This window comes from Vicugna pacos, unplaced genomic scaffold, assembly GCF_048564905.1.
Source record: "Vicugna pacos unplaced genomic scaffold, VicPac4 scaffold_105, whole genome shotgun sequence".
Lineage (NCBI taxonomy): Eukaryota > Metazoa > Chordata > Mammalia > Artiodactyla > Camelidae > Vicugna > Vicugna pacos.
In genome coordinates, this window is record NW_027328785.1 from 2,801,680 (window position 1) to 2,829,202 (window position 27,523).

At 48.9% G+C, this 27,523-nt stretch overlaps 3 long non-coding RNA genes across 3 annotated transcripts; all 3 read left to right on the forward strand.

Moving 5' to 3' along the window:
* Nucleotides 1–2,672: 2,672 nt before the first annotated feature.
* On the forward strand, nucleotides 2,673–10,127 carry LOC140694841 (uncharacterized). The gene is made up of 8 exons (XR_012070485.1): nucleotides 2,673–2,920; nucleotides 3,225–3,345; nucleotides 3,611–3,809; nucleotides 5,402–5,518; nucleotides 5,937–6,111; nucleotides 6,230–6,311; nucleotides 9,548–9,634; nucleotides 9,969–10,127. It is a non-coding gene; the product is annotated as an uncharacterized lncRNA (long non-coding RNA).
* Nucleotides 10,128–11,198: 1,071 nt separating this feature from the next.
* Nucleotides 11,199–14,086, forward strand: LOC140694847 (uncharacterized). Its single transcript, XR_012070491.1, has 4 exons — nucleotides 11,199–11,310; nucleotides 13,041–13,169; nucleotides 13,513–13,645; nucleotides 14,033–14,086. It is a non-coding gene; the product is annotated as an uncharacterized lncRNA (long non-coding RNA).
* A 4,105-nt stretch (nucleotides 14,087–18,191) lies between these two features.
* On the forward strand, nucleotides 18,192–26,460 carry LOC140694848 (uncharacterized). Its single transcript, XR_012070492.1, has 3 exons — nucleotides 18,192–18,364; nucleotides 25,628–25,787; nucleotides 26,190–26,460. It is a non-coding gene; the product is annotated as an uncharacterized lncRNA (long non-coding RNA).
* Nucleotides 26,461–27,523: the final 1,063 nt, after the last annotated feature.

The window sequence follows — 27,523 nt, forward strand, 5'->3', positions numbered from 1 at the left end:
TCTTGCATCTCAGGGGCCTCGGACTCACTTTGATAACTGCTGCCCTACCCTAGGCGAGACTCTCCTACACAAGAGCCAGGCAAGTGTCCTGGCTTCTTTAATGAGTTACCGCAGCAACACCCCTCCCTTCTCTGTGTTAATGTTTCCCACAACCTCCATTACTGCAGATGAGGATGTAATCCTCAACTGAGGCCTCTAATCCCAGAAGACTACCAACCTTGAAAGGGAGGGCCCATCTACCATCTCTACACCCCGCACAGTCTATTTTGAGTCAAGCCCTAGATAACTGCTAATTGACACTGACCCTTGTCTTATTCCTGAGTTTTAGCGAAGGAGCCAAAATCTGGATGGAACTGAAATTTCCCTGCTGATATACAAGGCTGATAAACCACCCTATTCCAACATCTGATTGTGGGGCTCTTCAAAACGCGGGTAAGGCCCCGCTTCATAAAAGACGGGTCCTCCACCTGCCCTTCCCAGGGGTTCTGGGAGGCCGCGGCCACGCAGGGCTACCCGGACTCGCGGTCCAAGCCCCAGAGCCCGAGGGGGAGGAAAGCCGGAGGCTGTGCCCCAGCCCTGTCCCCCCCGCCCCAACCCGCTCCCCGGCACCACAGCCCTCCCCGGCCGCCACACCAACCCGGATCCCACCCCGGTCCATGTCCACTGGCCCCGCCAACGGCGCTGCCGTACGTTTACCGTCTGTGAGACGCCGCCCCAGAAAGGATGTCGGCCGCCGACTGACGCGGCCAGAACTAGTGGCCCGGCCAAGCAAGCTGCCATCCCCAGCAGCAAACACCGCCATGGTCCCGGGCAGCTGCACACTTCCGGAGCCCGCTGCCTGCCCCAGAAGCGCACGCCAGCACGCGAGGAGCGCGGCGTCTTTATCCATGGCAACGCCGCGGGGCCCTCCCCTAGCGCTTGCGTCTGCGTCCTCCGGAGGCTAGACGTGCGAGAGCAGAACTTTCGGAGCCAATGGGAGCAAGGGCGCGGCCAGGACGGGGGTGGGGGGAGGCTTATGGGGCAGCTGGGTGGGGCCGGGGCGGGCGGGGCCGCGCGGAGGTCCTCAGCTGCAGGTGGCACCGGCCGGAGGCTGGGGCAATGCTGCCAACAGTGGGCGGGGCGGCGGGGCAGCGGGGCGGGGGCACCCTCACCTGTCTGTGTGCGGGGCTCAGCCTGGGCTCCGCGGCCTCCGCTTGCACCGGAAGTGGACCCAGGCTACCGGTGGGCAAGATAGAGGACTGAGCCCAGGCAGGCACGGCTGGCCAGGTAGGGCACCTGAAGTGCAGATCCGCCAGGCCGGCTGCCGGCCTTGAATACGCGCTGCTAGGCAGTTTCCAAGAAGACGGGATCTGTCCCAAGAGGGGAGGTAGGGCAGGGTGCCAGATGCCTGGTTGGGTGCGGTCTTACAGGAGAGCCACGTTGAGAGGGTGCAGAGCAGCCCCTGTGTTGGCGGGGCTAGGAATTTGGGGTATAGGGTGGGGATGATGTGTGCCATTCCCTGTGGTCTCCCAAAGAACTCGCACCCCCAAGCAAAGGACCCTGCTCCCTCCACCCTTCACTGCATCCCCTGCCTTCCCCAGCACCACCGCCCCTGCCCCCGGAGTGTCCCATGACCTCTCCCCACACCAGGCACCGTCCCTGTTACAGGTACTTATCTCCTGGTGGTTCCAGCCCAAGGGTGGGGGCTGTATCTGACCAGTTAGGATGCCTGGAGCCTTTGTATGAAACCTCAGACTATAATGCAGGCGTGCACAGAGGCCCCTCAAACAGGATTCCCTGCATTCCCTCCCCACCACGCACCCACAGCGCAGCTGCCACACCAGGCCAAGCCTGCTGGAGGACCGCTGTTCCCTCTCCACCTGTCCCTGATCAAGAGTGCACCGCCCACACTGCTGGGTATTTAGTGGGCCTTAGAAGAGCAGCTGGTATTTTCATGGACAAATATTTGCTCTTTTGGGAAGAGTTGAGTGCAAAGGGATGTAGGGTATGCCTTTTCTGTTGTCCTGGAACTGGTGACTAGGATGCAAACTTAAGTCAAAGCAGTTTTTAGAGAGAGCCGCAATATATCTTACCCAAAGATCACTGTTCCCCTACAAAGGCAACACCACCTGGCGGGTGGGGTCCTGGTCCCTCTTTCTGGAGGTTGGGCTTTGCACCCTCCAGCTGGGACAGAGCCCAAAACAGCTCTGAACACGCTCCAACAGGCTTTCCCAGCACAAACTGCCTTTATTTTGAATCTGGCTGAAGGAAGCTGCTGAGAAATCTGGGTAAATCTTCCTGGGTGTAACCATGCCTTTTGTGCTGAATGAAAGAGCGGCTCTCCACATGCTAACAGCTTAGAACTGAATGTGTGTCGAAGCCTTCATGCATGTAGCATGTTGGGAACAGCGTTTCATGGTGAGGGGAACTCTATAACTTACATGTGTATGGGGCAGCCCTCACTCCAACAGGGTTTTCCTGCACAAACTGCCTTTATTTCGAAATTGGATCTTGCTGAGAAATCTTGGTAAGTGTTCTTAAGTGTAGCCATGCCCATTATGCAGGATGAAAGAGCGGCTCTACACTTTTTCACATCTCAGAAATGAATGTGTGTTGAAGCCGTCATTCATGTAGCGTGTTGGGAACACAGAATTTAGTGGTGAGAACTATGTAAATTACATGTCTATGATGAAGCACTCTCTCGAGCCGGGTATTCCAGTGCATACTGCCTTTATTTCGAAACTGGCTTCTCAGAAGCCTGTGGTCTCCACTGCAGGTCTGTCTCCAAACCCAGGGCCAGCATGGTAACTCTGCTCCCCCTGTCTATTCTGGAAGTTCTAGGTGTCCTCCATGGCCCTTCCACCATTATGTTTTTGGAAAACCCCGCAGATGGAATGGGCCTGAGAACAGGAGAGCTGGATGCCAGAAGCCACTGCCCAGTGTGAGGCTCCTGGGAGGGGCATCTCCTCTCCGTGGGCTCTGATCTAACCTCCCCTCTCCCCCACCCCCACCCCTCTCCTCCTGCATTTCCTGATTGATCCCTGGATAATGGTCCATACCAGGAATGACCTGGGAGAGGTTTTATGAGTCTTTAAGTGGAAAAAAAAAAGAAATCTTTAGACAAGTTACTGAAAGTAACTTCCAGCTTTACCGGGAAAGACCTCATTCCAATGTTTAAGGCTAGTTGACAGGGTGTCAAATTGCTTAACCACTCACATCTGAGCAAGTGCTACCTCTCTCTCCAGCTCCCCGCAGCATCCACCTGTGGCAACTTGGCCAAAAGAAGGCAAGAAAGCTCTTTCCCCTCGCCAGCACCAGCGTGGCTTTGGAGTCAGTGGAGGCTGAGAGAAAGAGCCCCGCCCTGAGGTTTGAGGGGCCTCCAGCCACAGCCAGAGGAGCGGGGGTTTTCAGAGTGGCCCAGCAGGGAAACCAGGCAAGGCCACCTGGCCCAAGTCTTCCCTGCCCAGAGAGCCCCATGAACTGCTTTGGGCCACACTCCCCGTTTGGGCCCCCTGCAAAAAGTTACCACGGGAGCCACACCTGAGAAGGCAGAAGGACAGCCCTTTAGCCTGGGGTCCCAGCAGGTGTGTCCTGTGAGACCTGTGGCCACATAAGTTACTTGTCTCTCCAGGTCACTGAAGGGACTGTGCTGGGCATCTTGGTGGTCAGGGACATGGGAACACCTCTAAACTCTGAAGAAGGACAGAGAGACTCTTCCTGGAAGCAAGGATTCCAGGGAGACACCTTGCCCAGAACTGGGGGACTGTGTCCTGAGTAGACCCCTGGGAGGCAATGTGGGGCTGTGGGGTCCTCTTCTGAGAAGGGAGCAGGTGAGTTTTCCGGGGGTGGGGTCCTGCTTTGTCCAGACATGTCCTTGTGTAAGACTCATTTACAAACACCTCCAAGTCCACCTAGGGGTGGCCCCAGAGGTGGGGGTAGAGGAGGAGAGTGAAGGGTGCAGATTTAGGGCCCCCTGAGCCACCCAGGGGGCCAAGGGTCAGTGGGAACATCTTGGGAGTCTAGTGCAGGGGTGGAGGATGAGCACTAAGAACATGCCAAGTCATGCAATAAAGTGACCCATGACCACGAGACACAGGTGGCCGTACACCAAAAGAGGCAGATAGAAATTTAGACCCAGGATCTGAGAACCTTGAGAGGGGCTGGAGGGTCCCAGGAACCCTCAGGAACAGCTCTTCTAGGGGCACAGACATCCCAATACACACATTTCTCATGGAAGCTTTTTGGGGTGCAGAGTGAGTTACCAGGATCCTGAACTTAGTATGGAATCCCACCCCCTTGTTCATCACAGTACCTGGCAATAAATTGCTGTCATTTGTCCCTGGACATGCACAGGGGAGCTGACTGCTGTGGGGGTCACTGCAGGACTAGAATCTTCTGGTGTCTGCTCTGTGACCACAGAAACCCAGGGGGATTTCTCAACGAGAGAACCTGGAGACCATGCCTGCAAGGACCACCCTCATGGGATGGCCAAGGAGCTCGTGGTACCCAGGTCACCAAGTGACGAAGTTGTGAGGTTGCCTGGGGTATCCTGGGGGCATGTAGATTTCTGAGGTCAGCACGTGGGCCCAGCACTGCTGGATGGTCTGCACAAAGAGGGGCCTGCCCTCCTGATGATGGCTCTTAACACCTGCAGGGAAACTGCTCCCAGGGCTCCTGGAGGTACATATTGAGAGTGTCCTGCCAGCCTTGTGGGGTCACCTTCCCCTGATGCAGAAGCAGACCTCTCTCCCTTGAGGCCCAGGGGACACCTGGCTCAGGTGCCACCTGTGTGCCCTGGACACGCAGAGCCCCAGAGCTCTGGCACAGCCTGGGGTGTGGTGGTGTCCGGGCAAGAAAGGCCCTGGGAAGGGGGTCATTCAAGGGCAGAGGCCACTCTGCAGGGATGCTGGACCTGGCAGCAATGCACTGCTTCAGTACTCCCTTGGGTTGGGTCTCCAACCTGTGGGATGGAAGGGCCACTCCTTCCTGCGGTGCAGTCGGGGGAACTAGATCCATCATCAAGGTCAGCCCTGAAAATGGAGGCTGCGCTACCTCCATTCCTGGAAAGAAAATCAGTCCCCTCCAGTCCAGGTGATTCAGAAAGTCATTCAGCAATGTTCGGGGCCTCCACTTTAGGCTTTGAATTAGAGCTGAGCGGCTTAGGAGGCCAGATCCCTGTCCGTGGCTCCAGGAGCAGGCTTTCTGCTGGGGGACAGGATCCTCACAAACACCTGTGTCTTTGTGGGACACTCCCCTCTGACAAGCTGGGAGGCAGGGTGCAGTTGTGGGAAATCGTGTTTACATGAGCAGAGGGCCACCATGTGGTGGGGGCACAGGAGACTGTGAGAATGAGTCCCACAGCCTTTCTGGAATCAAAAAACTGGCAAATGTGAAAAAGTGCATAATTTGTTTTATTGAACAGGCTGCTTATGTACGTTTGGAGGACCAGGTTCAAGGACTCAGCATCCCTCCAGGACAATAGCCTCAAGAGAAGAACAGACAGAGCAGGAGGAGATCTGGGGTTTCTCCCAGGAATGAGGTGGAACAGGGATTTCTGCAGATTTGCAAGGAGTCCCCGACCACTGAGCATGGGGTTACAGCCCCACGAGCCCCTGTCATGTTTGGCTTGGGCTCTGGTTCTGGCCTGCTCATGTATTCTTCCAGCAGAGTTCCAGAAACTCAGAGGGTGGAATTAGAGGGGCTGCGTTTGGAACCTAGTGAGGAGTTGGAGGGTCCTTTATATTGAGTCCCTTCATCCTAATCACCGTAGCTGAAGCCCAACACCCCCCAGGCCCCCATGGTTGCCGTGGAGGGAGAACAAGCCTGGCAGGCGACCTAGGGGTCCCACTACTGTGTCCTTCCCTTGTCTTCGTTCCCTTTCACCCCGGAAGGTGTGATTGTCTCGTGTCATGGTGGCTTCCACAATGTCCCTCCCAGTAATCTCTCTTCTCCATCAGGTGGGGTTCCCAACCCCGCTCAGCCTTCTCTGCATGGATGCTGAAGGACCAGGCCCACCTGAAGTTCTGAGCTCGAGCAGTAAGGTGGAAACAAAGAAACCAATGGAAAAAAGAAGCAAGTGATTGTGGCAAAGCTCCCCACCACAGAGAAGCTGCCCTGAGTGGAAGGGAGAGTGTGGGCATGCCCGTTTGTTTCCTATCTTCCAGTGCTCTTAGCTTTCTTATTGCCTACCTGCATGGTTACAACAAAATGATCTGCAAAACTGAAAATATTTACTCTCTCGCTTTTACAGAAAAGGCTGGCCAGCCTCTGGTCCGGTACCAGGCAAGAGATTGGAGTTCCTTTCCAGTTTGGAAACATCTTGGCAGGCCCAGGTTTGCAAAGGTCTTTAAGAGTAGTTACGGAGTTTTGCTTTTAAACTTTTTTACGGCTGTATATACTTGTGAGATGTGGTTGTGATGTATAATTCTGAGTCGGGATTTTCTCAAACTGTTTCTCACTTCTTATACCAGACATTCCTAAATTCCAAGTGGAACTGCATATTAAGGAAGCCATGGAATTTAGCAAAAGGATACAGATCTCATTTCATTTTAAGCATCGATGTACCTCCATCATGGCAGTATTTGTTATGTGTTATTGATAGGGGAACTAAGTAGTAAACAGATTAATAGAAAATAGGGGATTTTAGGTACACAGGTTCATCTTTTCAACATTGTTTGTAATATTTGCAGTTTAAGATGACCATTCCTGAGAAACAGGCAGCCTCTTAGAATGAAATAGCATTTCCTCTGAACCATAATTAATTTTTATTTTGTAGACAGCAGGAAGGGTAATAACACGTCACACATTTGGGGACGTCAAAGAGAAAATGTAACTTTCTGGGAGCGCACTCCCCCGCCTCCCCCTGCCCTTTTTACTGTCCCATTCTCCCTGGAAGGCTCTTTCTTATCTTCTGCTCATGGCTCCAGTAACTCTTTCTTCCTCCTTGTTCCTCAGCTGGTAAGGTTAGTTTTCTACTTTGAACAAGCAAACAAGCCAACAGAAGAGAAATTTCACAAGCAACTCCCAGCACATCCGCTCGCCTTCTGATGCCTGTGACCTCACTCTCGGTGCCCCACCGCTTATTAAAAGTGGCATCGAAAGCCAGTTCCTCCAAAAGTCCCCGAGGCCCCATCCCTCCCATCTTCTCTGGGTTGTCACTCCCAAAACCATCCTCTCTTTCACTGCCTCATCTATTTTGTTCTCCTGCTAGTTGGCACCATCAGTATATAAACGTCCATCCTCTTAAACCAACAGCACTCCTTGACCCTAATTCACCCCCACCAATTGCCACCCTGTGTCTTTGCAGCAAATCTTTAAGGAGTTGTTTAAACTCACTGTCTGCATCTTCTCTTGAGCCATCCCCTTTTACACCCATTCTGGCTTTTCGCCTGATCCCTCGCTCTATGGAAACTGCCCTGTCAAGGCCATCAGTGACCCCATGTTGCTAAATATAGTGGTCAATTTTGACTCCTCATCATGCTTGGCCCCTCGGCAGCATTTGACCCAGCTCTTCCATCCCTCCTACCCCGTGTTCCTGCTTCACTCAACCTCCAGCCCATCTCTCTGTCTGTTCCTGCTTTTGGCCTGCTGGCTGGTCCTTTGCCAATGTCTCCTGTTTTTTCCAAACATATACTGTGGGTGTTCCCCAGGGTGGGTTCCTGGGCCTCTCCTCTCTCTCTCTGCTATTCCTTTGGTGGAAGCAACCCAGCCTTGGAAATTGGCATGCCATCAATTTCTCGATTTCTCCAAAATTCCCTGATTTCCCCTTTCCATCTGAGCCTTTATCCCTGAGACTCACATCACATTCTTTTCCTTTCATTCATCTTGCTTTCACATTCATACATATGTTCTACTATGAAATTACTTTTCCAAATTTTGAATCAGTACATATATATATCATGTAAAATGCTCAAATATGTATTATTTCCACTAAGATGCTAATTCTACCTTAGAACATTTCTGCACTTCTGTATTTATGTGAATAAAGCGAATAGTATTTCTACAAGCCTCATAGTTAAACACTGTTAGTTTGGGGCTATTATGTAACATGAAATAATGGTACATCAACATAGTCGTTTTTCATTTATTTTTATGTAACACCGAGATGAGGTTTTTGCCCTGAAGACTGGTTTTATTGAAATTTTACCTACGTTACGGACAGTCAGTTTATGTGAAAGCCCTCATTTCTCCCCTTTTTGATATATGCCCCATTTGGCTATATATAACATATAACTTGGCATGAAACAAAATTCCCAAATCATTCACATAATACAATTAATATGTTTAATTATATTATTTAAATGTTAAAAAGAAAAAGAAAACAGATTCCTCTACCTATTAGGCACTTCTGTGGCAATATGTAACACACCCCTTAACCATGACATTGAAGAACTGAGCTGATACCAGCCCCTTTCCACCTGCTCAGCCCCACCTTTTCCCATCCCCTTTCCCATCCGGAGAGGACATCCCTCCCATTGTCCAGGCCCAGATGTTGGAACCATGTCCTTTCTCTCTCTTTCTTTTACACTCACAGACAGCAAATCCAGCTTGTTGGAAAATTCTGGATATTCTGTCTTAATTAAATACCTGCTCTCTGCTCCCCACCCTCCTAAGAGCCACCTTCAGCCTTTCCTGGATACCAATAGCCTTCTGTTTCCATCTTTGCTTTCCTACAATCTCTCATCCACACAGAGTCAGAGGGAGCCTGTAAAAACATACATTGGGGGTGGTGGGTGTTGCTCAGTGGTAGGGCGCATGCTTAGCATGCCTGAGATCCTGGGTTCAATCACCAGCACATTCATTAAAATAAATAAATTACTTCCCCCCAAAAAACACAAACACAAAAGCATAAGTTGGACTACATCACCCCTCCCCTCAAAACTCACTAAACGGGTCACCATGTCATTAGGAGCCAAAGTCGTCACAAAGGCCTCAGGACCCGGCGTGCTCTGCCTCTCTGCCCACACTCTCCCCCTCACTCTGGGGGCCTCTGGCTCTGGCTCTTCCTTCTTCCTCCGGATCTATTCTGCTTCAAGTTCATTACTCCGTGAGATCTGCCAGGATTGCCTTATTCTCTCCTGCCTGCCTCCCACCCCACCGCCATCACCCGAGTTTGCTCATATCACTCTTTTTTAAAAATTTATCCAAACTCTTGCTACCCCAACATGCTGCCTGTTTCCTCTGCTAAAATTCTGAGCCCCCAGTGATGGGGAGTCATGTCTATTTTGTTGACTGATAAAGCCCGAGAGCCTTGGGAACGGTCTAGTTAGGAGATTCCCGTATGTAGTAGGAGCTTATACACATTTGCTGAATGAATGTAGATGCCCTGGTCCAATCCGATGGAGCACTTCTGTGACGTGCTCAAAGAATAACTCTCCTTTCCACCTGAGAGGGGGTGACAACTTCCCTGGTGATTAAAGGCAAGAATTTTTTGCTTTATGCTGTTAACCTTAGGCGGGGAGACTGGGGGATCTTCATATATATTTTTAAATTTGGTTCACTCTGCAGTTGGTCTTTGGTCTCTGTATAATTTTGAGAAAGTCTTTATGAGTGATCATTCTTTGATCAGATTGAACAGGTTCCAGGGGGAAGGACCAAGCCTGTCCCATCAGCCATTCTATGTGTCTTGTCCTGGGACCCAGTGGATGCTCAGCATGTAAGTGAACCGACAGGAGTGAGTGAAGAGATGGGAGCATCTCATTATTGTGGCGGATCTCTGTCCAATGCCTTGAGATTTGGGGAAGGGTTTACGAGTGCAGAAGGGAGAGGTCAGGTCCTCTGTGCTTTTCCTGAGTGCCCTGGCCTTACCCATTCCCCCAGCCCCCTCTGGGCAGCCAAGCCAAGGATCTGGGCCACCAGGGGTTGTGCTGATCAATAATCCACCTTCACCCCAATTCCGGGGGTAGGTACACATGGTTGTAGACACTGGAGTCAGGTCCTTGGAGGAATTCCTCACCGAACTATGTTTTGGACCTTTTATTTTTCTCTAGAACCTCCAGCTGAAGAAGATTGTCTTAGACACATGAAAGTTGAGGACACCTTCTGTCCCCTCGCAACCCAGGTGGGGCTGGGAGTCTGCTGTTTCTATAGCCGGTGGGCTCGTGTTGATTTGGACATCCCTGTGCCTGAATTCCTGCAGTACACTCGGTGGTAAGGATGGGGGTGCCTGGCAGGGAGGGAAGCGGGTTGGGAGACTGTACAGCTGGGCTGATGTTAACCTGGGGTGAGCGGGAGCTTGCTGATGCATGGCATCTCGGGGCAGGGAACTCTCCACACTCAAGAGGGGTTCCCACTCCTGCAGGGTCCCTTTGATCAGGGTGCTGGGCTGTCAGGGGACCACAGGGGTCCCAGTGAGGATTAGGGTGCCTTCAGGCAATGGGAAGTGTGGGGTCCAGTGGCAATTGAATTAACTGTGCACCCAAACCCAGCCCCCACCTCTTTCAGCCTGTTTCCTAATCTGCAAAACTGGAATGTTATTAAACATCTCACGGGGTCATTGATGGGCTGGGACAGACTAGACAGTCAGGAGCTGGAATTCCTCTGTCCCCTGATTGTTTGCCTTCTTTCTGACTATTTGCTCTCACAAGCTCAGTCTCTCTGTCTCTCGCTCTTTCACTTCTAAGTGTCTCTCATGCTCTGGTTTCATTTGATTTCCAACCACCGCCCCTCCCCTCCACCAAACTCCAGATGAGTGAACTTGATTTCTATGTGTCAGTTCCAAATTCCCAGGAAAGATGCTCTGTCACCCTCTGGATCTGCTGTCCAACCCATGAGTTGTGGCCAGAGGAGCGAGTCCTTCTGGGACCAGCAGAGGGTCTCTGCCGAGCCCCCAGCCACTACTGTGGGAGCACATAGCTCTCCGTGGAGGAAGTACTGGCTGTGACCTTGTGTCACTAAGTGTGAATTTATGTCTTCTCTTGAACCACCTTCATCCTCCTAAACAAAGATGAAAATTAAACACTCCCGGGATTTGTGTCATGGAACACTCAGGGTGGGGGCTAATGGGGCTGGAATTTCTGCTGTATTTAAGGGGCTACACTGAATCCCCAACGAGAGCCTACAAAGGGAACAGCACCGGCCCCACCCGGCACTTAGGGCGCTGAGTCTGCTTGACGGTGAGCCAGGCTTCTGACCACAGCTCAGGGGTCTGGTCTGACCAATTAGCCTTTGAAACCAACCAGCTTTGGATTCCTCAATCCCACCCTGAGGTTTTACCTGAACCATCAGCTTCTGTATCTCTGAAGACAGATGCTGAGGACTCTTCACGTAAGCCGTTCGCACAGCCCTGTTCAGGCCTTTGTGCTGCACGGTCTGCCCGGCGAGCTGACCGAGGTTGGTATTTTACTGATGTTAGAAGTAGTCTGGTTTCCCGATGTACTGTTTCACTGAACAAGCAACAGAAGCCACTTCTCGCTGATAAAAGCAGAAAAGGGACATAATGAAAAGATACTGGGAGGGTGTGTGGAGTGGCCAGGACCGGAGCCAACCCAGGAGCTGTAGGAGGTGTTAGGGAGCCCCAGGCACCAGGCTGGGAGGGGTGCTACCGGGCCCCCTGCCACCCCAGAAGGGACCCCCCTCCACCCGACCCTCCACCTCACTCACTGCAGGTTCATGTCCCGGCAGGGCCAGGTCACACTGAAGCCACCAGCACACACCTCAGTTGGGGAGCTGGCCCCGTCTGAGCTGCGGGCGTGCCTGGTGTGGGGAGAGGCCCAGTTAGAGGAAGGCAGTTCCCCTACTGTTCCGAGTTAAGGTGCAAGTCAGTGCCCATCACTCAGGAGAGCCAGGCTGGACGGACCTCATTGTGGTGACTAGGCTGTCTGAGTTCACTTATTACTTTCTACGTTTGAAGGCCCTGGAGGGAGAAAAAGTGAAGGTTCTAGTACTTATTTTGTGTTTCCCACGTACCAGGTGTGGTAAACAAGCCACTTCAGACAAGGCCCGGAGCAACCACGTAAATAGGCCACGGAGCAAGTCGTGCAGTCAGGCCTCTGTGGTCCCGAAACCCGTGTCCCCATCGGCTCCATAGTTACCAGTGGAAACTAGGGGGATTTATGGGACTGTGTGCTCCTGTGAGGGCTGGGATATGTGTGTTTAAGTCCACATCTTCAGAAACTCGGCTAGAACCACAGCCACTGATTGCACGGTGGCAGAGGAAGGGAGGATTCCAGCCTCTGGTCCAGCTCGTGTGGAGCTCAGAAGTTCTTCCTCCTGTCCTGAAAATAACACCAGATCTGAGGGAGCTGCAAACCCACTGCTCTTCTTAGATCCCAGAAGACTGAGGGGGAAAGCTGCTTCCAACCCAGAGAGGTTGCAAAGGGAACAGCGGGCAGGCTTGGAGAGTCACAGCTCCCAAGGCAGAACCTGCTTTTGTAAGAACCCCGGGGGCAGGCAGATTTAACAGGTCCCTGAGGCCAGCAGGAGGCTCAGTGTGGGGAAATCAGAGTGTGACAACTCCAGGGGGCCAGTCAGAGGGGCCCCATGCTCTTTTTCATGTATTTTACATCCAGGACCGTGTCCTGTTCTCAGAATGAAGGTCAGAGGATAACTCCTCATGCTTCCTGCCTGGAGAGGAGAAAGTAACTGTATTGAAATACACCCAGAACATTCTGTTTCATTGGGGGAAGTTGTTTTTTGTTTGTTTTTTTAATGAGAAATTATTTTACCAGAGCCTAACCAACCTGGGAGAAGGGAAATCCCTTCTGTGTCACCCAAATTGGGGTGGGGGGAAAGAGACACACTTGTGGAGGTCACAGCTCAGGGCACAGGCTCAATGAGAACTAATCACAGGACTACAGATGCCCTGCTCTGTCCCGCTCCCCCAACACCTTACCTCCATGTCAGTAGGGCCCGTGTGTAATAACAGGAATAATACTAACAGAAGTAAATGTCTCAGGAGTGTCTAGGGAAAACCCAAAGACAGCGGGGAGATGAAAACAAGGACACACAGGCTGTTTTAGCCTCTCACACCAATAGCTGTAGCAAACTACACACAGCCCAGCCCCAGTAGATAAACAGACAACCTCACAGAAGAAATTATTTATTTTGGTTCTCTTACCCAGTGCATTCCATGGTGCATCCTCGCCTAGAATTGAGTGGAAGCAAGTCCATCTCAGAAGGGACATAACTGAAGAGGGATGGCTTCCCAGACTCTGAGGGGCAGAGAGAGCACCAGCCTGGGTTAGAGAAAGGTGAGGGGTGGGGTAGGGTGTGGGCTGCCTTCTTCCCCATATAAGGAACCTTCCTGAGGCCAGCACAGTAGGAGGGAGGGCCATGGGGTGGAAGCAGCCAGACTTCATCCTGAGAACTGTTGGGATGCCTCAAAGGGACCATTCAGGTGCCCAAACTGGGCCCTGATTGAGGGAGCCAGTCGGTCTGACTCAGAGCCCAGGACTGAGGTGGGCTCACAGCAGGCCGGTATTACTTGGCCGGATCCATTTCACTTCTCCGAAGCCCTGTGTAAAACATGAAGCGTGGACGGCCTGGTGAGCACAGCTCTGCCCTCAAGACCGGTTTCAACTCCTCTCTTCCCAGAGAACAGCATCTCTGAACCCGTCCTGGGTGACCTCACAGAGATCACCCTAGTGGCCCAGGCTAGTGACCGGGAACATGTACCTTCCTGCAGGCAACCCCTGACGTCCACTGATGAATCATATACTGGCAAAGAGTGAGTCCCTGTGCATTGGTCTAACAGCAGAGACTCTGCCAAAGGCCCAAGAGGTGGTGTGTGGGACATGCAGGGGTGCAGGAGTGTAAGCAGTGCAGAAGTGTAACTGGTGACAGGGGTGCAGGGGCTGTGGAGGGCGCAGGCATTTCAGGGGATGTGGGGGTGGAGGGATGCAGAATTGCAGAGAGTAGCAGGGGTGCAGAGGTGCAGGGAGTGTAGGGATGCAGGGAGGTGCTCAGGGACCTGGCCAGGATAAGAAGGCAAGTGCACATCCTTGCAGTCAGCCTGACCCCGGTAGGCTATTGCAATGCTTTTGGGCGGCGGCGGCGGCGGTGGCGGTTGGGAGGCTGCCCGGGCAAGCCGATCGATTTCTTCTCTTCCCTGCAGCCTGGCCTGGGGTGGGGCTTGGCCGCCGGAGATTCGCCAGATGTTGCACTCCAGGTAAGCTTGCTCCTGGTAGGTGGGGCGGTTAGGTCAGAGGGCGGTGGCAGCGGCAGAGGGGCGGAGCGGGTCTACCCTTGGTGAACGGGTGGAATAGCTGCCTTGTCCCAGCTGCTGGGCCTGGGAGCGGCCTCTTCTTCCCCAGGTCGCCGGACACTCCTGTCCCACTCAGCTTGCTGAGTGCGGAGTGGGGGCGGGGCCGTTAAGGTGCGGGACCCACGGGGGGAGGGAGGCTGCCGCGGGGGAGCCGATCAATTCGCTCCGCTCTCCCCGGAGGCGGAGCCAGGGGCGGCTTCTGCTGCCCTAGAGGTGGGACGCGGGTCTCCAGATGAACTTGCTCCTGGGAGGCGGCGGCGGAGGCGGCAGGGGCAGGGGATGTGTTCCAGGGAGTTGCTCCATTTCTTCTCTCCCCCACGGCCTGGCTTGGGGGCGACGTCTGCCGCCGGAGATTTGCCTGAGGTCCGACTCCAGGTGAGCTTGCTCCTGGGAGATGGGTGCGGTGCGGTCAGGGGGCTGGTAAGATGGTGGCTGCAGGCATAGGGAGGCTGCCCCGGAGGAGATTGTGGATTAGCTCCATGTCTGCACCGCGTGGCCTGAAGGCGGCCTCTGCTGCTCCAGGTCCCGGGACACCCCTGTCCCACTTTGCCTGCTGGGGGCGGGAGGCAGGGTAGTCAGGGTGCAGGGGTGGCGGTGGTCGGGGGCCTGCAGCGGGGGAGCGGACCATTTGCTCCCATCTTCCCCGCGTCTTGTCCTGGGGGCGGTCGCTGTTGCCCTGTGTTATGAGACGCGTGTATCCTAGTCGGCCTGACCCCGGGAGTTGGACTTGGTACTTTGGGGGTGGTGGCAGCAGCGGCAGGTTTTCCCATGGAACTTGTCCATTTGCTCCCACTTCCCCCCATGGTTTGCCCTGGGGGCGGTCCCTGTTGTCCCAAGTTCGTCGGACGTCCATCTCCAGGTCAGCCTGCTCCCTAGAGAAGGCCACTGTGAGGTCATGGGCAAGAGTGGTGGCTGCTGCGGGGGTAGGGTGGATTGGCTCCCGTCTCCCCGATGGCCTGGTGTGGGAGTGGCCTCTCCTGCCCCAGGTCACCAGACGCACCTGTCCCACTCAGCCTGCTGGGGGAGGGGCGCCCTGGGCGGTGCCTTTAAGGTGCGGGGGTGGCGATGGCGGGGGTAGAAGACCTGCAGCGCGGAGCCTGTCAATTTGCTCTCCTCTTCCCCGTGACCAATCCTGGGGGCGTCCTCTGCTGCCCAAGAAGCCGGATGCCCGTCTCCTGGTCAGCTTGCTCCTGGGAGACGGGCCCGATGTGGTCGAGGGGCAGAGGCAGTTGCGACGGCCGGCTGCCCCGCCTAATGGGGCCACTTCTTCTCCTCTCCCCTGACCTGGCCTGGGGACGTCCTCTCTGGCGCAAGATTCGCCTGACACCCCACACCTGGTCTGATTGCTCCTGGAAGGTGGGCGCGGTGAGATCAGGAGGTGGAGAGGACAGGGGCTGCCCCTGGAGAGCTGGAGGATAAGCTCCAATCTCTCTGCAGGCCTGACGTGGGGGCGGCCTCTGCTGCCCCTCATTCCCAGGTCACACTTCTTCGGGTCATATTTCCCCGGGGTTGCGGTAGGGTGCGGGGGCGTCGGGGTGTTGGCGGGGGTATGGAGCCTGCCGCTCGGGAGCTGGGGGTTTAGCTCCCATCTTTTCCGCAGATTGGCCTGAGGGCAGCCTCTGTTGCTCCAGGTCGCAAAGCAATTTCTCTGACAGCTTAGCCACCGGAGGTGGGCAGGATGGGCTGAGAGGGCTGAGGCAGCCGCCAAGGCAGCGACGGAGGGGGCTGTCCCTGGCCAGCTGGTCAATTTGTTCCCATCTCAACCTTTGCTGCCGCAGTTTCGCAGAACGCCCTTCTCCAGTTTATTCTTCTCCAGGGAGGTGGGCGCAGTGCATGCAGCCCGAGGTCTGGGCTCTCCCTTGGGAGGGGCAGAACTCTCTTGTTCTCCTTTGTCTTTATTCTTCAGCGAAGTGGTTACTGGACGCAATTCTTAATTCTGAGAAAGTGTAGCCTGTGTTATGGAAGAGCTGCTGGACAGTGAGGTTTCTGGGTGGATTTTCACATCAGCTGATGCCCCAGGCAGGCAGGAAAGCTATTACTCAGAGCTTCTTAGTCTGGGGTTGGGGATGGCCCCGCCATCCTCACCATGCATTTTAAAAATGTGTTACTCCCCTCTTTTTCCTAGGTGACATTTTAGGTTATTGGGTCTCAGATTGCTGACACACTCATCCCTGTTCTCAGACAACTTTTTAACTTGGGTGAAGTGATAAGTAGGGGAAGATGATTTACTGAAAGGTAAGAATACTTAAATTCGCATTAAAGCTACATTCTGTCAATCTTTCTAAAATGATTTTCCTCTGATTCTAAATCCACGACCTAGTGAATGTTGTACTCCTGTGTAAATTATTGATCTTCACATCACATTTGTTGAGTGGTCAACGAGATTTGTTAGTTAGATTATTCCTGAAAGGAAAAGTTCAGGCTTTTCAGAATTCCTTGTCTGATGTCACCCAGGCAGTCACAGTAGAAGACAGAGCTGATATAAAAATCCCTCAGCTGCCTGAACTGCAAAGCTTCTGGGATTACTGATCCCTGAAATGCAGGTGACTCTTGATGATAATCTGGGGGATGGTTTAAATGATCAGATTCTTCCAGTCCTATAAATGGGTTCCGTGGCCCCAGCCCCGGGAGAACTGGACATAAGGGCCATATCGTGTGTGGTGGGATGGGAAGGCAAGGTGTAAGAGCTGGAATCCCTGAGATTCCACACTCGCTAAACACAGACTCCAGAGCCTAATTGTTGTCGGGTTCTGTTCTGGATTTGAGAGTGTGTTCATACATGATTCTTGCCCTTCTGGAGTCACTGCCTGGGTGGAAGTAACCTTTACATAGATCTGTGGAGGATGACATTTAAGTAGATGGGCTGTTATGGTTCTCAATGTGCCCAGGCTTGCTCTTCCAGGCACTCGTGGGACTAACGCGAGTCATGTTATTCACTCATTCACTGATTTATTACCCTTGAATTGATCACTTGTCCCACAGTAAGTGAAACAAGGTAACAGGAAGCTGAGTTTTGTCCCCTCTCCTATCACTGATTGTTTTTCAGTCGGGCACCCTGCGTATGCATTGTGAAACGGTGGTATTCGTGCCCAATGGGGCAGCACTGTCAGTTCTGAGAATCAGGGGAGACACATGGGTAGGACAGCACCCTGACACACATGGCACCCCCCATCCCGTGAGACAGAATTGTCGATGCTCAGGTGACCCGATGTAGACTGCGGTGCTAAACCTGAGCATGTTTAGTTATCCTGGTGGCTATGAAAATACAGACTACCAGTCGCTACCTCTGGAGACTCTGAGGGTGTGCACCCCAGAATTCTGCATTTTAAGAAGCACTTTAACGAATCCTGATGAAGAGATCTGAGTGCCCCACGGAGAAACACTGGTGTGCGAGGCACCAATATTGAGGATTCTCAGGGAACGATGTCTTTTTAGGATGGTCCATGGGCCCTCACTTTAGACTTTTGCCTTGGGTTTAATTGTATGTGTTCAGAAGTGATGTCTTTCGATTCCAGTGCATGTCAGCATGCTCTGTGCAGGGATTTACTCTCAGTAGATGGCAAAAACTATGATTCTTCAGGTCACCGAGCTGCACTGTGAACGATATTTTATTTTGGTTTTCTTTGTAGCAATGCAGAGTCTCCCGAGAAGAGATTTAGACTCAACAGCTTTGTGTCAGACTTTGGAAGACCGCTGCTGCCCAAGGTGTTCTCTGGCAGTGCAATGACGAATCTAGGTCCCTCTTTCACTGCTACATCAATGAAGTGGACCACTTGGACAAGGCCAAAGCTGGTATCCCTACCATAGCCCTTTACAGTGTTATTCGGCTCCAGGAAGCCATCAGATGCAGCAGGTGGCCAGAGGAGGAGCCGAACAGACTCATGAAATGTGACATCCCCAACTTTATCAACACGGACCAGAACTCTGCCTTTGTGGAAGATGATTTCCTGATTTTGTAACTACCGATTGTTCTAGAAAATAAGCCAGTTGCCCAGAACTCCCACAAAGACTTGAATTGAGAAACGTGCTTTCTCAGGTATCTTTCTGAAGATGTGAAGTCTGTCTTTGTATGGAAGGAAGTCCCCTTTCACAAAACTGAATGTGTTTGTATCTGAGAGAGGGAAATGGAGACAGAAAGACGAAGAAGCAGAAGAGAGCCCCCTCAGAAGAGATCTAGTTAAGGTGAGTTTTTGTGCCTTTAAAAAACATTTGGGGTTTTAGGGGGAACAAAGTATTTACACTGTCTTATTCTCCTCATTGGAAACCTTGGCCCCGTCGTCAGAGTCAGCGGCCTTGAACGGGGGTTGCACGCTGCGTTTCATCTGGCACTGCGACTTCCACGCTCTGCCTTTAGCACGTTGCTTTGCCTGTCAGGGTTGCCACCCTTTTAACTGTAAGGTGAGGAGTCTGGAGTAGATGATGCACCCCAGCTCTGCTGTTTTGCAAATTTCTGATTTCGTATTCGGATGAGTCTGGGATACACCCAGAGCAGTATAAACCAGGCCCTACCTCCTGCCTATTGCTGGGGCATCCCTCAGGTCTGTGCCTTCTACTCAACCCTTTACTGAGCCCAGCTTTTGTCAGGAGCCCAAGTGCCTACCGGGATGGCAGGGGACTTGTCTTTCGTGGTCACGGTGGCCAAGAATTCTATTGGTGTGCTGAAACAACTCTTCTGAGATCCTCCACCCACCCCTGCTCAAACCTAATGACAGCACTACGGTTCCTTTCCTAGGAGGAGAATCAATCCATGGTGCATTTTATGACAATCCTGTCCCCAGGGATGCACGGAAGTTTATCAGCTGAGTGAGGGGAGGTGCCTCTGTGTCCCTGTATCTCTGTCTGCTCACAGTTCGCTGCCACCGGCTACTGAACAAGAAAAGTGCTATTCACCATGTTGTGTGTTTTCCAAATGTGTAGGTGATGGTCTTGTGGCTCGTGCGTGGGCTTTGATTTGGGATGGTGAAGGGCTTATAAATACCTCATCAACATGTATTCGAGGTGGCCTGGTGCCACACAGATTTGATTCATGAAGGCATCAAGCCTGCACACTGGTTTGGAAACAACTTGGTTTTGATCATTCACACTGCATGCATGACTCGCTGCTAATCTCTGGGTGGTTTTTTCATTTCAGATTTATTCACCCCATGTCTTGCTTAAGCTGAAAAATACATTTATTTCACCAGAATATTCTCTGATTCTTTGTTTACACACATCCAGTTTTTTTAATTCCTTTAAAAATGATTCTGTGTTTATAATGCCTCCTAATTTCTATCATCTCTATGTTGCCAGTGGCCTGAGACATGCACCAGATTTGATGCCGGAACAGTTCCACCAAAAGAAATCCCTTTGCCGTAATATCTTTTGAGGAAAATATTATTCTTTAAGGCTCTAACAGTAAATCGTAGAAGAAAGCATGGAACATTTCTTGTAGTTAATACATGTTCATGTGAAAAGAAATGATATTTTCATTAAACAATGTTGATTTTAATAACTTTTACAAATGTGAACATTATTATTCATAATTTAAGTAACCAGATAAAACCACAGTTATTTATTATGAAGATTGAAAACTATTTACACGGTCTCTTAATTAGAAGTAGCTTTATTAGAAGACTGAAGGGTATTTAAAAGATGGAAAAATACCCATGATGACACCATCATTTTTATTAACTAAATATGAAGAACTGTGCAGGGATAAGATTTAACCCTCTGCAAACTGCCAAGTTAGCATGAGGTAGTTTGTGGATGCTGCCAGAGGACAGGACACTCCCCCAGGATCAGAGACAAAGGACTTCCTGCCAGCACAGCAGGCAGCCTGTGGTTCAAGTTCATATTGGTTCCTGAGTTCCTTTCCTATTGCTGTTGTAACAAAGGACCACAGACTCAGTGGCTTAAAGCAATACACATTCATCTTCTCACTGTTCTAGGGTGCAGTAGTGCAAAGTCAATGTCAGTGGGCTAAAACCAACGAGTGGCCAAGGCTAAGTTCCACACCGACGCTCTTGGGAGGGATTCGTCATCCTACCTTTCCCAGCTTGCAGAGGTGCTCACACTCCTTGGCCCAGGGCCCTGTGTCACTGTGACCTCTGCTGCCACTTTACATCTCTGTCTCTGACTATATAGATATAGAGGAAGAGTCTTCTACATCTGGTATGGACCCTTTTTCCTACATGGACATTGTATCCCTATTTATGTGCAGATGAAAACCCCTTCCCTCCAGGGTGCGGTGGCATCAGCTCACAAGATGACCACTCTGGGCTTTAAGTGTCCTCTTTGTATTGTCATCAGGGAACTTCTCTCTCCATAGTTAGCTCTGTGTTAATTTGTTGTTATATTTTACCCAGAATTACTGAAAGTTTTACTTAAAAGGGATCCTAATTAGCTCTGTTTACCTGTTTCCAGAGCTGAAAGCTTCAGTTCTAGAGTATCAGTTTGATTTTTCCTAAAAATACATTCCAGTATATTTCTCTGGTGAAAGTCTCTACCCTGTTATCTATTGTCCCATCATTTCCTTATTTTCTTGAATATATTAAAAGTATTTTATAGCCTTTATTGGTAACTCTGATGCCTACATCACCTGGGGTTTGCATCCTTTGTCTAATGCTCCTTATTCTCATGTTATCTGTCATATAGTCTGGACATGTTGCATGTCTAGAAATTCTTTATTACATGGCAGACATTGCAAATGAAAAATCCATGTTATCTTCCGTGAGAGCTTTTCTACCTTCCCGTTAGGCAGACAGTGTGAGGGACTGATCATGTCACTCCAATCAGGCGCTGAGGTGGATCAGGACTAAAGTGCCTTTTTTCTTAAAACAGCTTTGAGGTATACTTGGCAAAATAATTTTCACACGTTTAAAGTGTACAGCTTAATACGTTTTGACGTAAGTATATCCCCAAGGAACCATGACCACACTCAAGACAGTGAACATACCCATCACCCACAAAGCTTCTCTCCTGACTTTTGTTGTCCCTCCCTCCCTCCCCGTCTCTTCCCCTGGGAACCATTGATCTGCTTTCTATCACAACATATTGGTTTGCATTTTCAAGATCCTTATATGAATGGATTCATGCAGTATCTACTCTATGTTGTCTGACTTCTTTCATTCAGTGTAATTATTTTGAGAATCATCTGTGTTGCTGTATTAATAGCTTATTTGTCTTATAGTAGAGTATTGTTTAGTGCTGAGTTTTTACTGAAGAGTTTATTGTGAGCAGTGTTTGTATAGACCATCATTTCTTTCTGCATTTACTTCTTGATGGATGCATGGGTTATTTACAACTTGTGCTATTATAAATAAAATAGCAGTGAATATTTGGTTACAAGTCTTTGTATGGACATATGCTTTTCCTTTCTAAAGCACCAGATGAGGAATGTCTGGATTATATGGTACACAGGTGTTTACCTTTTTAAAAGAATCTGTTAAAGACTTTTCCAAAATGGTTGTACTATTGTAAATTCCTCGTGGTGTGTATCAGTTCTGGTTGCTCTACTTCCTTGCCAGCACCTTGTAAGGTCAGTCTTTCTAACTGTATTCATTCTAGTATGTATGTGAACTAGTATCTCACTGTGGTTTTTAAAAGTAATCCTCTAATGACTAATGACACCTTTAATCAGCATCTTTTCATATGCTTATTATCCATCTGGATATCTTTACTGAAGTGTGTTTTCTGGCCTCATTCATTCAGGTGTTTGAATTATTATTGAATTTTGAGACCTCTTTATTCTGGATCAGATACAAAGAGAGACCTTTATCAGATATATGACCTGCAAATAGCTTCTGTCTATGGCTTGTCTTTTCATTTGCTTAGCAGTGTTTAGAAGAGCATTGAAGAGTCTTCATGTTCATAAAGTTCACTCTATCAGTTTCTTTTTAAAATAGATGATACTTTTGGTGTCATAGCAAAGAAAAATTTGCCAAACCCAAGGCCATAAACCTTAAGCCTATGCTTGTTCTCCTAGCTGTTTTATAGTTTTAGATTTCCTATTAAGATCTATGATCCATTTTGAGGTAAATTTTGTATATTTTGTGAGGTGTGGATCAAAGTTCATTTTTTTTTTTTTTTGCGTATCACGATCTAATTGTTCCAGCACTACATGCTGAAAAGATCCTTTCTCCACAGCATCCTTTTTGAGAATCAATTGTCTGTATAAGTCTTGGTTTAGTTCTGAACATTCTATTGTGTTCCATTATTCTACTTTCCTGTTTTACACCAACACCATAATTTCTGATTACTGTAGCTTTATAAAAAAAGTTTGAAAATCAGATAGTGCAAGTCTTCCAACTTTGTTTTTCTTGTTCAAAGTTGTTTTGGATTTTTGGGATCCTTTGAATTTTTATATGAATTATAGAATAAGTTTTTAAATTCCTTACATCCTGTTCTGCCAAAATTCCACCCATGTCTTTGGCCGTCTCCAAAGCCACATTTTCTGAAGAAGTCTCTCTAGATCCCAGGTGAAAGGAATTTCTCTTTCGTCTGTGCTCAAATCACATTTGATATTATTTGATTACATTTAATCATATTTGCCTGTATGTACTTGTCTGATCTTTCCAGCCATTTAGTAAATCTCAAAAGATTAGGAATCTTGACTTGGTTCCCTCTGTGTGCTGAGAAACTAGTTCTATGCTTTGCAGGAGTGAGCCCTGCAGTAAGAGGTATCTGCAGCACACATCTAGCTCATTGCTTGAATATTGTCAAGGAATTCTGCAGATTTAGAATTGTTTATTGATTGTTGTCTCCAAGACGGCTCAGTCTTTTTTATTTCTATTGCTACTGCTGCAGTTTCAAAGAACAATGGGCTAGTTATTTTCCAAATATCAAATCATACTCTAATTGTGTTGTCACGCAAATTATGTGCTGCTGTGTCTTAACAACCTGCTTAGTGTTCACAGGCTCCTTCACTCATGGAAAATTTGGGAGAATGTCATATCCTTAGAGATAGCAATGCTGTCTTTGGCGACCTGAGCAGCAGTATCTGAATTCACTCCTGCTGTTTTTCCAGTGTCCCCTCTAGACCTCCTCCAGCCCTCCATGGGGGGCCCTGCAGTTCTGCCCTAGAAAAGCCTGTTGCTTCTCAGGAAGACTTCCCTATGAAACATAATCATGTCCTTCTTGTGGGGACATTCAGTCCAGAGACCTGAAAGCAGGGGAAAATGTTTAGCCTGCTTTTGGTAGAACCTAAATTCTTCCATACTTGTTAGAAGCAATTTCAATGAGGAAACTGTTTTGGCATCTAACAAATCAGCATAAATGACTGATGAGGAAGATCAGCTTCCCCATCCCACTCAGTCGTCATGTTGATGTGACACACACATTGGCAAACATTTTCTCCTGTGAGCAACGTAAAGTTCAAGACGTTATGAATGGCTTTTTGTTTTTATTTCTTAGTCTTTCCACATTCACTGTGTCTCGTGAGATTATATGAATCCTGCTTATTTTCAGCCCAGCACTAAACTTTTTAAAAGGATCACGTGTTTAAAAGGCTAGTGGACAATTTTTTAGAAGACAGAAATCCTTAGATTTTGGTCCCAGAGTTGAATCTTGGTTAGTGGTGAATGAAAATTCCCGTTAAAATTTTAAATTCAGTGATATAAAGTCTTAAAAATAGTTAAATATTAGTCAATTTCATTAAACACTATAAGAGTTATTTACCTTTAAGCCTGTTTCTGGGGCAATTTTGCAATGATTCCCTCCCTTTATCGATTCCCTCTTTATCAGAATCCTTGAGAGGCCCCTGTCATCATTGTCAGTATCATCATCATCATCATGGAACTGATTCTTCTGGAAGATTCTAGGAAAATAAAGAGATGGACGGGATTATGTGTAGGTCAGTGTGTGCATATACAATAAGAACAGCTGTCAGACATTAGATGCAAGATACCCATTTCATTTAGGGGAGAATGTGGTCATGAAATCCTGATGTGGTGAATGAAGGAAGCGGTGGGAACAGGATAGTCAATGGAAAGGAGGAGGAAGTGAGTGAATTGGAGAGCATAGACCCTTGGTTAGTTGATCAGCACATTGGTGAGAATGAGGGGAGTGTGATGGCAGAATCATGTCCCTCCCCGGCCACAGGGTAGCCACCTGTGACATGTTACTGTACATGGCAAAAGGGATGACAGATATTTTAGGATTAAAAATCTTAGAGGATTTCTGTCTCCTAAATTGTCTATTAGTTAGCCTTTAAACCCATGATACATTATTATAGATTAGTGCAGGGGCACAAATAAAAAGGATTCATATAATCTCACCAGACAAACTGAATGTAGAAAGGATAAGGAAGAAAAACAAAAAGTCACTTATAAGTGCCTTGAACCATAAATTGCTCATGAGGAAATGTTACACAAGGTGAATGTCACAGCCACATACATACTGCCTGAGTGGGATGGGACAAGGGGATCCTGAGATGAGACAATAGGGTGAGTAGTCTGGATTGTCCAGGTGCGCTGAATGTAATCACAGGGGTCCTTAAAATGGAGGATATTTCCCAGCTGAGTTTAAAATCAGAGGGAGGTGTAGCGATGGAGCAATGTTCAGAAAGGCTGCTGACCATGAAAATGGAGGAAGTTGAGGGGCACAAGCTAAGGAAGGTGGGTGACCTCTGTAAACTGGAAAAAAAAAGGAAACGTTCTCTTCTAGACCCTCTAGGAGGAAGGAACCCTGCTGGTATCTTGAATTTTCCCAATGAGAACTGTGTTGGATCTCTGACATCCACAGCCATAAGCTAATAATTCTGTGCTGGTTTAAGCTATTAAGCTTATGGGAATTTGTTACAGTGGTAATAGGAAAATAACATAGTGAGTGGTAGTGTAAGGGATTAAAGGTCTAGGATGGGGTGTGGAGAGAATTCTGACATTTACACCTAAAAACAACCAGGTGAAGTGGGAAGGTGTTTTAAGGAAGACCTACCTGGCAGGGCTGTCAAGCAGACTGGAGTGAGCGAATCCTTGGAGTTAGAGGAATCAATTAAACCTCACAAGGAAAATAAGAAATAAAATGTAGCAGGGCTTCAGTGTTAGTAGATGTAGGAATGGAAATGGGCAGAGAGATATAAACATTATTTTGAAATTAGCTACAGGTTTGATGACTGCATGTTTGGGAGAGTTAGCCGATGTGTGGACTGAATGCATCCCCTCAAAATCCATATGTCGAAACCTCATCTCCCAGGGTGATGATATAGGGATGCGGGGCCTTTGGGAGGTGATTAGTAGGATAAAATGAGGTCATGAGAGTAGAGCCCTCATGAATGGTATTAGTGTTCTTATACAGGGCCCCAAAGTGCTTGCTTCTCTCTCCTCTCTGGGCCATGAAGATAGTGGGAAGACAGCCATCTTCGAGCTGGCAATCCTCTCCCAGATACATTGACCTTGAAAGCCTCAGCCTCCAAACCATAAGGAATATGCTGGTTGTTTAAGCCACCCGACACACGGTAATTTGTTACAGAATCCCAGACTGACGAAGACAGTGGAGAATGCCACTGTGTTTTGCACTGATTGCCTGGAGAATGCTGAAACCCAGGGAAGTGGGCAGCACAGACGTTTACTCATTTAATCCTGCCAACACTGTAGGGGATAGAGTCTACATTTTCCTCGCTATTTAAAAGGTAAGGAAAAAGAGGCACAAATAATAACAATGACAACGACAACAACAACAACAACAGCAACAATAATTTGTCCAAGATTCACACAGAACTCCCTGGAGGGAGAGTGAGAATTAATACTTATTCAGGCTGGCCCCAGAGCCCCTGCTCATAACTACTAAGTCAGATCACCTTGCTTATTTAATCAGTTTTTTTCAACTGTGATATGAGTGTACTGTGTCCAGTAACTTATAATTTCAAAATACCTCACTGTAAGGGAAACATTAGTCGCAGGCATTACAACCCACAGAAAGCTAGACATACAAAAATAACTTGTTAGGGCAAGATAACCAATAATGTTTTTAAATATTATACCTGCTGACCCTTTGCAATAAAGTGTTTATTTATAATTCTGTCTGGCTACAGAATAACATCATAATCCTGCATGTGGCTGGTGGCTCCCGTGTTGGACAGCACGGGTCTAGAGAATTTAAATGACTTGCCCAGCCTTGCCCAGGAAGCTCGTGGTGGGATCAGAGCTATAGTCTGGGACTGTTCCTTCCTATCCAAGTCCCTCATGGAAGTTTAGAAGCTTCTCCTTTGGTGCCCAGCTGTCTATCCGTACTTATGACATCTTGTCAGGTGCCCCGGCCTGCTCCTGAACATCAGCCAGAACCCACTTCTGCTCTTTTTTGGCCAGGTAATACCTTCTAGCAACTTCCATTGCCTTCTTGGCATCAGTTTTTACATGGAAGGGTAGTGGCTAGAGAAGGAAATGTGTCCACATGACAGGTTTTTCATAAATATAGTAGGAGTGGTCAAGAGAAGAAAACCTCAGGAATACGAGTGGAAGCAGGTCATTTAATATACCAAATGCGTACTTTCAATGTATGTTTGTGTTTCCGAGTCCACGCTTGTTCTACTCGTGCATTATAGGCCAACACATCAGGAGACAAGGATTTGGGGCAAGAAATAGCGGCTTTAATTTGTAAAGCCAGTGGAGAAGATGGTAGACCAATGTCCTGGAGAACCATCATCCCAAGTCAGAATTCAGGCTCTTCTTATATTAAAAAGGGGAAGCGGGAATGCTTGGTTGATGCAAACTTGGTGTATGAATTCTTTGTTTTTAGAATCCTTTGTTCTTGCAGCTCTTCACCTGGGTCAGATCCGTGTAAACCTCCAACAAGCAAATGTTATTTTCTATTCTGTATCTTGTTATCTTTATACGAATGGAAAAGTGATAATATCCTTCAAAGTCAGAGCCTTGAGAATAGGGTCTCCTGTATATTTCAGGATCTAGGCAACATTGTTTCACAAAAGGTGCAGAAACAGCAAGACTAAGCCTAGGAAACAGGGCACAGGTTTAAAGTCAAAGGAACAGATCTAATATGGAGTCAGATTTGTTCTTTCCTATTTCAGTAGTGCCATGGAGAAGGCACTGTGGGCAGCTTTCTGTAGGGTCCTGGAGGCTTTCTCTCTCAGCCTCTGTGCGCCTCTATTGAAAACCCGTCATCGCTATCTGGCCTGCTGGAAAACCAGTCCACCTGTTTTGCCCTGAAGTTGTGTTCTGTTTATAACTCATCTCTACTCCTTGGAAAACAACTCAATAAAAACTCAGTTGGTTTCCCACCAGCCCTGAGCAGGGGTGAGGGATAGCATGTTATTATTTTATAAAAAAAAATATAAAAAAGTTTTAAAACAGCACTGGGCACATAGGAGAGAGACAATCAATGCTTCCTGGCTTAAATCGAAAATGATGA